General features: G+C 41.5%; 1 long non-coding RNA gene across 1 annotated transcript; it reads left to right on the top strand.

Annotated features, from left to right (window-relative positions):
• The first annotated feature begins 1,340 nt into the window (after positions 1–1,340).
• On the top strand, positions 1,341–2,454 carry LOC122070093. Its single transcript, XR_006137668.1, has 2 exons — positions 1,341–1,428; positions 2,039–2,454. It is a non-coding gene; the product is annotated as an uncharacterized LOC122070093 (long non-coding RNA).
• The last annotated feature ends 12,345 nt before the right edge of the window (positions 2,455–14,799 follow it).

Below are 14,799 nucleotides of genomic sequence, written 5' to 3'. Positions count from 1 at the left end.
TGTAATCAAATCAAAGTTATTTTTCAGATCCCTCTCTGTTGATCTCAGTTTAGCGTTAAACTCAACAACTTCTAATCTCAAAATTTCCTTATTTAATTTATTTTAATATACTCCACTACCATATAATATATAATACTATATATATTTAGATATGTAAATGTATATGGTACCATATTACTTGCATTATTATATTAATACTCATAGGTACCCATCTTAATTATAATTTTCATTCCATAATTTTATCATTTAACTTATTTAATCATATCAAACCCATAGGAATAGGTCCACATGTCAAAATTCTAAGAATGGGACCCATTCGGTCAAACCTTACCATTCTATCCAGTCAACAGGCCAGCCTGTTATGTCCAGAACTCTCTAGCCTGTTGAGCCAGATGTGTTCTTCTTGAGTCTGTTTAGTCCCTTTTTATTACTAACCCTTATGAAAGGTTAATAAATACCTATTGGCCCACTTTTCTTGTTTCTTCTATCATTGTTGGCAAAAGGCACAGGTACATGTTAGGTTATTCTTTCCTTCTTGGCACTCCACTACTACCAGCTAATCTAGTGTTGGCCTCTCCAGCCTGTTATTCTTGCCTGTTCACAGTCAATGTAAAGAGGTGAGATTTGGGGTGTTACATCATACTTGGGAAAAAACCTAAACTATGCATGTTTTTTCTCACTACTTCTCCTATAGCCATTTTAGGCATGCCCCTGTCTCTTTTAGCTCTTTCAATCTGAATTAGATCACTCCTTCTTACTGACCCATTCCCAAGCCTCCATTGGACATAGCCATACCACTACAAACGGCTTTCTGGGAGCTTATCATGAATCAGGGCAACTCCCAAATCAGCCCTAATATGGTTGTTCTTTAAATACAAAAATATTTCAGTGAATAAAAAATTTTGCATCTCTTTGTTTGGTGGTTTTGTGAGCTTGCTAGCTAAGAATGCAGATTGTTTTTAACCTCTATCCTCTCATATCCCTTATGTTGTACCTTAGGGGGAAGATTTGATACGTGAAAGTGGTATTCCTTATACAATAGTAAGGCCATGTGCCTTAACTTAGGAGCCTGCCGGTGCTGATCTCATTTTTGACTAGGGAGACAATATTACGGTATTCTCATTCAAGATTGCATTTTTATTTTACTTTCATAGTTTTCAGTTAACAATCGGTAACTCAGTTGCCGTTGCTATTACATTTCAGTATCCTGTATCCATTTATCCAAGTCCCCATCTATTTGCAAGAGCTTGGCTTGAAGTTTTTATTTTTATTTTTCAGTCACAGATAATAACTTTAAGGCATGGTCTAGTCACTATTTTTAAATAATTAATGTACATGACAATGCACGGGAAGATATCAAGGGAAGAGGTTGCCCGCATTTGTGTTGCTGCTCTGGAAAGCCCATATGCATCTGACAAGACATTTGAGGTTACAGTCTATCTACCTTACACATTTTGTACTCTCATGAAGTCTAGGATTGTCCCTGTCATGTTTCTTTTGACACATTGTGTCATGGCTTTAACACATGAAGTGTCCTCATTTGATGTCGACTGAGATACACATGTAACGGAAAGCATAACATGTTGGATGGGAGTAATCCATGAAAATATCGTAGAAACTAGACAAACTTAGGCCAATTTGAAAATTTCCTGGCCCAATCTCCTAAGGAGCATATTGGACCTTAAGATATGCAATGTTACTAGAGCTATAGACTTCTATGAAATATTCTGGAAGTAGAACGATATTGAATATTTTGTTATTATCTGTGGCCATCTTCTCTGAATTTGAAAATCTCTTGTCTGTAATTATTCATTATAGAACTCCTCTGTTAAATGAGTAAAAAAGGCCAACCAGTCTATCATTAATGTGTTACCAATTAGGGCTAAAAATGGAGGAAATTGTACATCTATGATGATTAAATATAATAACGTTGTAATTTCAGATGGGATCATTATCCAATCTAAACCTTAAACCTTTTATTTTTTTCAGACTGAAGCCCAATTCTGTAATGGATCTCATTACATCAATTTATTTGCAGGTTAAAAGTGTCATTCCATTCAGTGAACCATTCACAGTGGACCCTGAAAACCCTCCCCCTGAGAAGGACTATAATATATACTTCAAAACTTTGAAGGATGGTGTTATAGGGAAAGAAGTCTTGGAGCATACTCCCGTGTTAGCTTGACGACTTCACATGATGGGTCCATTTTCAGCATTATTACATGCAAGTACAAGAGAGTACACAGATCCTGGGTTTTTATGTTGAGAAGGATGGCTCGTACTCAGTCCATTTACTATCCCCATCCAAATGTTTACCACGAAATTCTGTGTTCAAAATATTTCACCATAGAGTGCTGTGTCGTTCATTGGCAAATAGCCTAGAGGTCATCATACCTCATGCATGGGATTGAATCCCTCCTTCCACTAATGAAAGTTTAATTGTTGTGAATACAAGATAATAGTGGTCCGACACCATATCCTATTTGGATTGGATGACAGCGGGTTTAGGAACATGAACTGTAGTTCATTTTTTTCTGCTTCCAGTGACATTCTCTTTGTATAATGGTTCAGGAGAATCTCCATCAAAAAACTGCTAGGGGGTTCTTAAGAAACTAATGAGGAAGGGGAGCATTGGTCTGTAATAGAAGCATTTCTTGCAGTTAGATTTTTCATAATATCAGAATAAGTTGCAAGGACTACTTGACGCATGCAAGAGGGTGAATCCCTTCCTTTACCTCATACTTTTTTTTTTTTTTTGGGTGAAGTCCTTTACCTCATACAATTTCCGTTATTTGTATATAAGTAGCAAGAAGACCCTTCTTGCTTAAAATATTTATTGCTTCTGGATTTGTGTTGCAGAGGTAGGGTCGCAACTATGCAATATGCGCTATATATGTTGGGGCTGTATGTCTGGCCTTGAATCCACCTGTTTATTATAGGGGTTAGAACAAGGCATGCCCGAGTCCTGTTCCTCTATAAGTGAATGGGGGGTATACTTGTTTGATGTTTATTGTTTCAGGAAATCTCTCTCTCTCTCTCTCGGTGTTGCTTTTTTTTCTTTTTCTTTTTTTCTCCTTGTTGGGGGTTGGGGGGGAGGGTGTGAGGCCCTCCTTCAGTACAATAAATGGGTCGCTAATTTCTCTCCAATGTTAAATTTGTAATTTATTTTTTCACCTTCCACCATAGATGCAAACAATTCGCACATGGCAGATCAAATGGGGCCATTTTTTGTGGATTGGTAGATCCCTGTGGGAGCATGCACAATTTAGGTCTTAGGATACTCTAGTAATAATGAGCGATTTGATTCAGATGAAGAAACTAAAAGAGCTAGGAGTATGCCTAAAATGACCATTGGAGAAGTAGTGAGGAAAGACGTATTATTTAGGTCTTATCTTAGGAATGACCTTGAATAAAATTGATTGGAGGGCGAAGGTCTGTGATTGACCCCATTTTAGGTGTATTTTTTTTTTTTTTTTTTTGATGAAAATTTTTTTCCGAGTTATGTGTCCTTTTCTTTTACTATTGATATTCTCATTTTTGTTGTTGCACGGATATAAGGTTCAGTTGTTGTTGCATGTCCAGTTGTGGTTGGAGTATCGGAGGTATGCATGGACATACATGGGCATGTATGCTAATACATAAGAGTATTTTATTGAATTAGGCTCTGAAATGTGATATGACTATTCTAGACCATGATTTCTCTATTTGACGGTCAAAATAGGTTCACATTTGTCCATGACTTCTATACATGGAAATACATGCCAAGCAATGGGATTGCTACTTGGTTGTGTGGCCATTATGCCAACGCAAGAATCAACAAAGGGAGGCGCACATGCATCCAAATGCGAGGGGGGGGGGCGACGGTTCTTTCCAAGCAAGATGCAAGAAGGGACGAGCGTGTCTCAGCACTTAAACAAGATGGATAAGATGATCAAAGAATTGGTAGCAGTGAGAGTCAAAATGACTGATCGTGATCAGTGACCGGGAAGTCTGCTGAAGTCATTTGAGTCTTTGACAACCACTCTCTCAGGATCAAATCCTCCTCCTTTAATTGTGATTGATCTGACCATTTTCTTTAGGCAGAAGCTGAAAAGAGATTTAAACAGCAACTTCAAAAAGATCTTAAAAATATGTTTGGGTAGGAACCTTTTCCACACACCCACTTTAGATGACTTAGCAGATTAGGTGGGTCCCAATGTTTTGAACAAGTATGCCCTTAGGTATTTCAAGTTTCAACTATATTGGAGTTTTCATATGACAAGATAGAGCCCTCGTAATCAGAGTGATGATTCTACCAAAAAAAATCATAGTGATGATCAGATTGTCATAGGCTAGTGTGAACACATATGGATATGTATGCCAATATATAGGAGGGTATTTGATCGAGTAGGTTTTGAAACATGACAATTGGCTGATCCAAACCATGACCAATAATTGCATGATCATGTGAGTGGCAAAAGAATATTGGGAATTGTTATGCAGATACTTGCCTCCTTAGTGCGTGCAGATCACTAATGAAGAGCTAGTCTTGGAGCCGATTTTCGGGAAAGGCTCTCTGAAGCTCAAGTTAGAACATGGGGTGATAAGGGAAAACTTCTACAGAGCTTTGAGGATTCAAAGTTGCTTACTTTCTTCTCTTGCTTGGGCTTTCCTTATATTGTGGTTGATGAGTCTCTTTATTGGTCTGGGGGTCCCTTTCCTAGGTGACTTGGACCTGCCAAAGTGTGGTGGATTTTGTCCTTATTTGGGCTGAGGCGGCTGATTTGCTGAGGTGGTTGATTTTATCATGAGCACTCCAAGATCCTAAGGGTTAACCTGTGGTTACCCTTGGTTAAATAACAAGAGTTGTAAGAACTAATCTAACCATGGTAAGTCTTGGGTTTAGTAAGCGTTGACCCTGATTAAGTTAGCGTAGGGACCAAGTTTAAGGATGGTTACAAGTGTCACTATCAGATACCAGTGACACGTGGGTCAAGAGTGAGAAGTTTCTTGCGTGGTAAAGGGTGATCTGGTCATCTAGAGTTAGATCCATGTGAGTTGAGATTGGACCTTCTGATCTCTTGATCATCTGCTCGTCTGGAGTCAAATCCTTACGAGCTTGGATTGGGCCTTCTGATCGTCTACTCGTTTACTCGTTAGCTCGTCTGGAGAGCTTGGATTGGGCCTTTTGGTCATGATATTTCGGCCACATGTCACTTCCTTATTGGTTGGTCATACTATGGCATATCAGGTGCCCCCCACTCCCTTGAGCTTTTGTACAAAGTCGACGGAGTAGAGAGAATTGGAACAATCTCTTTGGTTCTTCCTCCCTTTTCAGTTTTTGAAGTGGTGGAGTTAATGCTTTGTTGCCACATCGTATTTGGGGCTTCGAGTTGTCACATCATCGTGTCATGGGGTCAAGATTGCCCTTGATTTTGGTTACGGTTTGTAGTTGCATTATTGGGGATTCCAAAGGTTCTATGGCTAGGGTGTCCACGTGCCGCTTTTTCCTTGGGTGCATGGTTATGATGTGGTGTGGATGTACCGCTCCCATCTTGGTTGTTCTTTTTGGGACTTATGGTTCGTTCTATTGTATCTATTGTATTTCTCTATATATATCGCAGTGGAGTCATATTGACGGTATATGGACCTATCATCTTCTTCTTCCCCTTCTACTCTTATAGTGTTTGCTATCTTTGCGGTGACACTGTGAGCGCCCATTGATTGATCATTCAGTGTCCATTTGCCCTATACCTCTTCGTCTCCCTCTCAAACTAGTAAGTTGCCTTTTTCTTATGTTTTCATGGTGTTTGCTGCCACTTCTTCTGACTCCAGCGACATCTCCTACTCCAATTGTAATGCCCTGGTCCCATTAACTTTGCACAATATTGTCCTCTTTGGCCCATGGGCCTTAAGGCTTTAAAATGCATTGTGCCATGTTAAGGAGGTTAGAGGTTATTAACTAGTCTAGGAATCTCTCCCTAGGCAATGTGGGACTAAAGTTTATACACCCTCTGCGATCTCCCAAACTCCTTGGTATTGGCCGTATTCTTGGTGGGGACACCTCACTGATCTCCCAGGCGGGTCCAATACTTGTCGTATTCTTGGGTCTCATAAACTTCTCCCCTTTCAGCACAGCGTCCCCATTGTGGCCCCACACGCTGTCGGGGTCTACTCTGATATCATTTGTAATGCCCCAACCCCATTAACCTTGCACAATATTGTCCTCTTTGGCCCATGGGCCTCAAGGCTTTAAAACGTATTGTGCCATGTTAAGGAGGCTAGAGGTTATTAACTAATTCAGGAATCTCTCCCTTAGTGATGTGGGACTAAAGTTTATACACCTTCACCGATCTCCCAAACCCCCTGGTACTAGTTTGTATTCTTGGTGGGGACACCTCATCAATCTCTCAAGCGGGTCTGGTACTTGCCTTATTCTTGGGTCTCACACCAATGTTGGGACGTCGGCCCAGGGGTCCCCCCCTCACAACGCTATCCTACATCGTGGTAAAAGGGTTGTTAAGAAACCTCCTCGTGCGAAGGGCAAGGGTAAGATTAACTTAGGGTATACTTCCAAGTCAGATCTGACATTCGGGTTGCCTGTTGGTCAAGTTGCTTCTTGGTTGATGGCGAGAGAATTAGAGAGATTTAGGGAGGTTTATCATATCTTAGATTATGTGTCGCTCAAGCTTCTTGAAGCTTGGGAGAGAGCAAACAATGGGAGAGAGGTTGAGGCATGTTTTTATGAACATGCCCTCATGAGTGGCCTTTGGTTCCCCATTCATAACTTCCTGTAGCAGGTGCTCTGGCATTATAAGGTTGTCCCTGCATAGCTTGTGCTTAATGCCTAGAAGGTCAGTTATCTTGGCCTTCATTATTAGGCGTGGCTGGATAGGTAGGACTCCCACCTTGGGTGTGTTTGAATATCTACATCTTAATCACCAATTTAGCTTTCCTACGTGGTTTCACTTCAAATGTAGGGATAGGAATGATCTGGTTTTAGACAATATGCCTACTTAGATCCATAGGTGGAAAGATAGATCCTTTACCAAGGACTCGAGGCCATTTCGATTCCCAACCTCTTAGTCGGTAGTGAAAACATGCAGGGGCAATGTGGCTCTAGCAATGGGGGATGGGGGTGTTGAAACCCATAAGTTGCTAGCAATGGGGGATGGTGGTCAGTTATGAGACTTGAGACGACAAGGTTTTGGGGATGTATGACTTGAGTCCTGGTATCCGTTAGCATCATTGCTCCGCTTTTCCTTATTCCTAGAATTTTCCCCCTATCATCTAATGTTCTTTGTTTTCTTAATTCCCTTTGCGTAGTGTTGATCGATCGGAGTCTTCTGTTGGAGGTTTTGGATGAGAGGGAATAGGAGAACATTCGGGAGGAGGATGCCATAGAGGATGCTGGGAGAGATGCCAAAGGAGATGTAGTCCAAGGAGAGGGTGTTGGTGGCACGCCCACGGTCGTGGCTCACGGGGTTGCGTCTCCAAGGGTGGTTGCTGAGCAAGCTAGGGAGTCTGGTTCTTCCTTTGACCAGCTTACCCTAACCTCTTTAGTCGATTGAAAGTGTGGGTGCCAGGAGAAGAGGGGTGGTCCCAGAAAGAAGAGGAAGGGTGAGGCTGATGTTGCTCCTCAAGGGTTAGTCCACAAGTGGTTGGTGGCCTTGGGGTTTCTTCTACCCACTCCTCACGCAGTGCATCTTTCAAAGTGGCTATCCTTGCCCCTCCTCCTAGAAGTAGTGAGCAAAGTGGGGGTTCCATGAGGAGAAGAAGTGATAAGGGTAAGGATCACATCCCTCCCTTTATTGAGGATTCTGCTCGTTCTTTTGCTAACGCCTTCTTCTCCCCCCACTATGGGGTCATGAGTGAGCAGTTTGTATTCGAAGATACAAAAGTAGCTCATGCCGTCGTGACTGAAGGTGTCCTCCCCCGGGATAGGACACATTTGGCTAGCCTCCACTTCGATAGCTAATGGACATGGGATACAATTAAGTAGCCGGGGTATGTTTTTGCTTCTTTTCAGTTCTTCTTGCGTTCTGCCAATATTTGTTCCCTTATTTGATTATGCTCTTTTCTTTCTACCAGAATCAGGTCGTACTTAGAGAAGTTCTTGTAAGGATTGAGTATTACCACAAGGCTGGGAAGGAGCTCAAGCATAGGTGTAAGGTTAGTGAGAAAGCTTACCAAGAGCTGCTAGTAGAGTGCGAGAGGTTGAGGGCGGCGATGGAGGCATCTAATGCCATGACGAGGCAGCTTGACTATCTTGCTCTAAAGGGCACTTTGGAGGAGTTGCAAAAAGTCTTCCTTTGCTACCGGGAAGAAGGCTGTAATTGTGGAGGAGGATTTGAAGATGCACAGGGTGGATCTTTTGAAATCCTGCAATAAAATTAACACATTATAGAAAACCCTGACCATTTATTCGCATAACAATAGGGTCTTGAATGAGGAGGTCAAAAAGCTAATTGACCAAGCTCGTCGTGAGGTTGTTGTCGCTATAGAGAAGTATCAGAAGTCCAGGACCTTCAAAAGGGATGTGGCTAAAGTTAGGGCTGATTGTTATCTTATCGGGCTGGCTACATTGCGGGAGTAGGTTGAGAAGGTTCACCTAGATTTTGACTTCAACATTCCACCAAGGAGTGGGCGATTTTGGAATGACGAAGGCTAGGGAAGCAAAGGAGAAGGAACAAGCTGAGAGGGCATCTGCTTTTGCCAAGGTTAGTCTTCTCTCTTACTTCAACAGAGCAAGCGGCTCCAACAGAGCAGATGACCCTTCCCGTTTAACCAGAGCAGGCCGTTCTTTGATCGGAGCAACATCTTGCTCCTATTCAGGACACCCCTCCTGCTTGAGATGTCACCCTAGGTCTGTAGAGCTAATTCCAGAGGATTCTCCTGAGGAACCTGAAATTCAAGTGCTTTCCTCCAATGCCTAATGTCCCTCTATCTGCGCCTCAGCTTGTGGCTGTTAAACAAGAGTTCGTCAAAAAGTCTAGTGTTGCCACCTCTGGTTGCCCTTCTCTTTCTTCTGATCAAGCTTCCGCTCCCTCTCAACTTGAGGGTGATGGTCCAGTGGAGCACATCCACTATGAACTTCTTTTCTTTGCTCTGGGTCTGGTTTGGTCTTTGTAAAAAACATTTGTAGTACATGTGACTTTTTTTTGATCCTTTGCCTTCTTTTTGGCATTTGTTTGTAATATTCGTCATGGAATGGAAATGTGTAGACTTTTTAGCTTTTGTCTTTGTGCTTTGACTGAAATCCATAGTTTCTGCCTTGCCATTTTGGATGTTCATAATTAGGCATTGGTTCAGCCTCCTTTTGGTGAAGGTATTTTTGATCGGCCCTTTCTTTTCAGGGGGATGGTTTCCATCTTCTGTTTGATCTCTCCTTAATGAGGAAAGGGAATTTTTCTAATCGGCCTCTCCTTTTGGTGAGGAGAGGGAATACTTTCTGATTGTTGGTGAGGAGAGGGAAGACCTTCTTGATCGACCTCTCCTTTTAGTGAGGAGAGGGAAGACTTTCTTGATCAACCTCTCCTTTCAGTGCGGAGATGGAAGACTTTTTGATCAGCCTCTCTTCTTGATGAGGAGAATGAAGACTTTCTTGATCGGCCTCTCCTTTCAATAAGGAGAGGGAAGCCCATTTTTGATCATCCCCTCTTTTCAATGAAGAGGGGGAAGTCATTCTTGATCGTCCTCTCCTTTCAGTGAAGAGGGGGAAGCCATTCTTGATCATCCTCTCCTTTCAGTGAGGAGACGGAAGCCATTCTTAATCATCCCCTCTTTTCAGTGAAGAGGAGGAAGACATTCTTGATCGTCCCCTCTTTTCAGTGAAGAGGGGGAAGCCATTCAGGAAATGTTATCAAAGACAAACAAGAGAGGATGGTTTAAAATAGTTCTCATTGATTCCACTTTTGATAAATGTAAGACATATCAAGAAACCGAAAGAAAGAAATTTTTAATGAACAGAAGATGTAGTGGTGTATTGACTGTGTTCTTTAAGGGAGGTACTTTAAACATTAGTGTGGGAGAGAAAGCACCTTACACCCCATTCAATGTGCAATTCCTACTAGTAAAACTTTCTCAGGTTGCTGGAGTTCCATGCTCTTGGTAGCTTCTTTCCATCCAAGGTCTCAAAGTGGTAGGTCACTGGCCTCATGATCTTGGTAACCCAGTAGTCCCTCCAAATTTGGTGACAACTTGCCTTGGTTTCTGGGATCTAAACCCTCTTTTCACTGTAAAACCAAGTAACCAAGCTAGAATAGCTGCTCCCTCACCCTTGAGTTATAGAAGTGGGATGCTTTCCTTCGTTATGTGACTACCCTTACCTCTGCTTCGTCTCTTATTTCATCCAAGAGGTCGAGGTTGCCTGATATCCCCTTGTCATTTTCTTGTTCACTACAAGTTTCTATCCTGAGCGAAGTGGCCCCTATTTCTACCAGACTTACTACCTTAGTCCCATATGTGAGGGTGTAGGGGGTCTCCCCCATTGTTGTCCTCTTTGCTGTCCGATGTGCCCATAGGATACTTTGCAGCTTTTCATCCCATCTCCCCTTTGTGTCCTCCAATCTCTTCTTCAGTCCTTACAATAGAGTTTTGTTTGTATTCTCGGTCAGCCCATTCATTTGATGATGCACCACCGCACTCTTCTTATGGTCAATTCAGAGATCCCCACATAGTTCCCTGAAGTTGCTATTGACAAATTGTTTGCCATTGTCTATGATCAAAACTTTGAGTATTCCAAATCTAAAGATGATGACCTCCTTGAAGAATGTCGATACGTTCTCTGTGATAACCGCTAGGGGTTTAGCCTCGACCCACTTCGTGAAATAGTTGATGGTGACTACTAGAAACTTCTTTTACCTTGTTGCTAGTGGGTCTAGTCCTAGAATGTCTATTCTCCACTTAGTGAATGGGAGTGGGATCACCATGGCCTACAGCTATATCAGTGGTTTCCACGGGATTGGTGCGTGTTTTAGGCACCTCTCCACATATGCAATGGACTCCTTGCTCATCTTTGGCCAGTAGAAACGTTGGCGTAATATTTGTGCAGGGCTTGCCCTCCTAGGTGTTGACGACATATGCCTTCGTGCACATATTCCAATGCGTAAGATGCCTCCTTTAGTGCTAGGCATTTCAGCAGTGGACCTACAAAAGACCTTCTGTACAGACTCCTGTCCCCCATCACAATGAATCTAGCTGCTCGACTCCTTACCTTTTTTGCCTCTACTCAGTCATCAAGCAGTGTCCCATCTTTGATGAAAGCTTGGATGGGGGTCATCCATGTGTGTTTTGCCTCCAGTTGCATGACCTACCTCGTGGCTACAATGCTCAACTCTTATAGGATTTCAACAAATACCAGGTTTGTCCTTGGAGAGTGCTGATGTGGCTAACTTTGATAGCGCATCTGTGTGTGCATTCTTGGATTTGGGCACTAGGGAGATTTGAAAGGATTCGTATACGCTCGGGGATTCCCTTACTTTCCTTAGAATAGGGCCATTCCTAGTTCTTTTATTTCATATTCTCCAAGAACCTGATGCATGATCAGCTGACATCCTTGTGCACATGCAACCTTGTGACCTCCTGTGAATGAGCCAGGTGTATCCCTGCTAGAAGTGCCTCATACTCTGCCTCATTGTTAGATGCCTTAAAGGCAATCGCAGGAGACACTAAACCTGGAATCCTCCTGGGATTGTAAGGATTACACCTACTCCACAGCTCAAAGAGCTTGACGACCCATCTACGAACAACACCCACGCTGGGAGCTGGTTTGTTGGTCCTTCTCTTCTTCTTTAACCCTCTCTGGTACTGTACACTCAACTATAAAGTTGACCAGTGCCTGTACTTTGATCGTTGCTTGTGGTTGAAATATGTTGTTAAACTCCCCCAACTCTACTATCCATCCAATCATCCTTTCTGATGCGCTTAGGTTGTGGAATACCTTCTTCAAAGGTTGATCTGTAAGGACAATTACTGTGTGTGGCTGGAAGTAGGGGTGCAACTTTCTAGCTACGATGACTAGTAGATATGCCATCTTTTCTATCTTGGTATAGTGTGTTTCTAGGTCCATCAACACTTTGCTCACATAGTAGATGGGATGTTGCTGCTTGTCTTCCATCCTTATCAACATAGCATTGATTGCCACAGCGGTGACCGGTAGGTAAAGCTGAAGTTGATCGCCCTTGCTTGGTTTTCTCAATAGTGGGGGTGATGACAAATACTTTTTGAATTCATTGAATGTGAGCTGGAAGTCCTTGGTCCATTTGAACTTCTAAGCTTCCCTTATTGATTGTTTGAAAAAAGGGTAGATACCTTTCTCCTGCACTTGAAATGAACCTTTGTAGAGTAGCTAATCTACCTGTTAGCCTATGAATTTCCTTCACCTTTGTTGGATGTGTCATCTCCAAGAGGGTCTTTATTTTGTCCAAGTTGGCCTCTATTCCTCTTTTGGACACCACAAATCCAAGGAATTTGCCGAAGGTTACTACGAAGGCACACTTGCTCAGACTGAGCTTCGTGTTGTACCTCCGTAGTACCTCAAAGGCCTCTTTTAGGTCTGCAATATGGTCACCAGCTTTTTGGCTCTTGACTAACATATTGTCTACATATATCTCCATGTTCTTACCTATTAATGGTTTGAAAATATGATTCACTAGCCTTTGGTAAGTAGCTCCAGCATTCTTCAATCTGAAGGGCATCACTTTATAGTAGTAAAGCCCATTTTATTTCACGAAGACTATCTTCGGATCATCGGATTTGCTCATCTTGATCTGGTTATACCCAAAGTATACGTCCATAAAGCTGATGAAATAATCTAGAGGGGGGTGAATAGGTTATACTAGTGGAAATTAACTATTTTCGATGTATAGGTCCCAAGTGTGATTGCAAGTTAAAAATGATGCTGAATAAATAAAATAGGCGCAATCACACAACACAAGATTTATAGTGGTTTGACTCAATCCGAGTTTAGTCCACTCCCTACAAGAATCCTCTTGTAAGGTATTCCATTAGTTCTCCCTTTCAGTACGGTAGGTAGGGAAGTAAACCTTTACAATCTTTTTCACGGATAAAAGTTTACAAATCTCTTTTACAGGCAGAGAGGAGCCTTTACAATCTCTTTTGGAGGTAAAGAGACACCTTTCTCTTTTTAGGATCAGAGAATCCTCACAATCCTAAGTACAGTCTAGAATTGTAAAAATAGAAATAAATATGAAGTAGTGGAATAAGAGGATTACCTCAAGTGTGGTGCAAATGATAAGAATGAGAGATGAATGATACACCTTTTGTAAAGTCCTCTCTTATGGCTTTAACTTGCACAGGAGAGAGTGAAGGACTTGATTGAAACTTGAGCCTTTTGTTGGGATTAGAGTAATCGAACAACTCAAGTAGAATAGAATAGTCTTAATGACTCTTGAATGCTTACAATAATGCTCTTAATGCTCTTTCTTAATTCATATTTAATTAAGAGTGATTTGGGTATTTATAAGTGAGCTTAGTGAAGCATTTTAGGTAGGAAATCAGGCTCTAACGGTCGTATTCTCGGACCACCGATCGACCGCCATCGATAGCCGGTCGACTGAAAAGAGCCGTTGAGGTAAAAAACTAGCCTTTGGAGCTTTTCCATAGAGGCACCGATCTATCAGGACTTTCTACCGATCGATCTGCTATGGTCTCGGACAGTTTCGGTCGACCAAGGCTTTCAGTCGGTCGACCGCCAAAATGACAGACTGTTTTGATAGAATGCAGTCATACTGACCAGTCGTCAGTATTTTGACCATAACTTTTCGGTCTGACCTGGGCTTGACCTGAGATTAGTTGTGTTGAAATCGCGACTCAATTTTCTACAACTTCTATGAAGATTGCATCTCCTGATACTGAATTTAAGATTATCCAAAATGCCCTTGAGTCAAGTTAATCTGTTTTCACAGTTTTACTAGAGCATATTGCACTCTACCACCTAAGGTCATTCTAGTATGATGCATGAGGTGCGTACGTATGCAATGTGTGTACAATTTACAAAATATATTCTTTCTTCTATGGTCTTCATCTTGGGTTTTGATATCTTCATCATTATGGGTCTTGATGTCTTCATCTTCGGTCTTGAAGTTCTTTAAGCTTCAAGGTCATGTCTGCATGAGTTCAAACCTTGATGTCTTGATTCGACCTTCTAAGTGTTTCTTCAAACTAATTACACTTTCTTCAAGCTAATCACATTTTATCAAACCAAGTTAAAGACGTATATTTGTTTGTTAACACCAAAAGATAGCAAGGAGTGTGGACATGTTTCCCAACAATCTCCCCATTTTTGGTGATGACAAATAAACATAGGCAATATAACCAAATATAAGAAATGACAGTAGCACAGTGCAAAGTTCAATAAGATATTTTAATTCAGTGATAGTTCAATAAGATATTTTAATTCAGTGATAGATACTTGTCATTTCAACAAGGATAGAATAGATACTTGTCATTTCAACAAAGATAGAATAGATATTTGTCATTTCATCAAAGATAGATACTATAAGGATAGATGTTTATAGATGTTTCTCCCCCTTTTATCAACAGCAAAAAGGGAATCAAAACTACACAAGTGATTAAAATGCTCTCCCTAAGTATATGCCAAAGAAAAATTAAACTAACATAACACAGAAAATTATCATAGGTTCAACTTTGTATCTCAGAGTATTTCAAAGAGTAACATAAAAGACTAAACAAAGACTAAGAGTTTAGTAAGATTATATAAAAATCCTAATCCTCTGTGTCCTCTTCTTCTTCTTCTTCTCTGTCATCTTCATCTTCCTCGTCTTTGCGCAGGCGCTT

Source organism: Macadamia integrifolia, unplaced genomic scaffold, assembly GCF_013358625.1.
Source record: "Macadamia integrifolia cultivar HAES 741 unplaced genomic scaffold, SCU_Mint_v3 scaffold823, whole genome shotgun sequence".
In the NCBI taxonomy this organism is placed as follows: domain Eukaryota; kingdom Viridiplantae; phylum Streptophyta; class Magnoliopsida; order Proteales; family Proteaceae; genus Macadamia; species Macadamia integrifolia.
The sequence above is the reverse complement of the archived record's forward strand: the minus strand, read 5'-3'. Positions and strand labels throughout refer to the sequence as shown.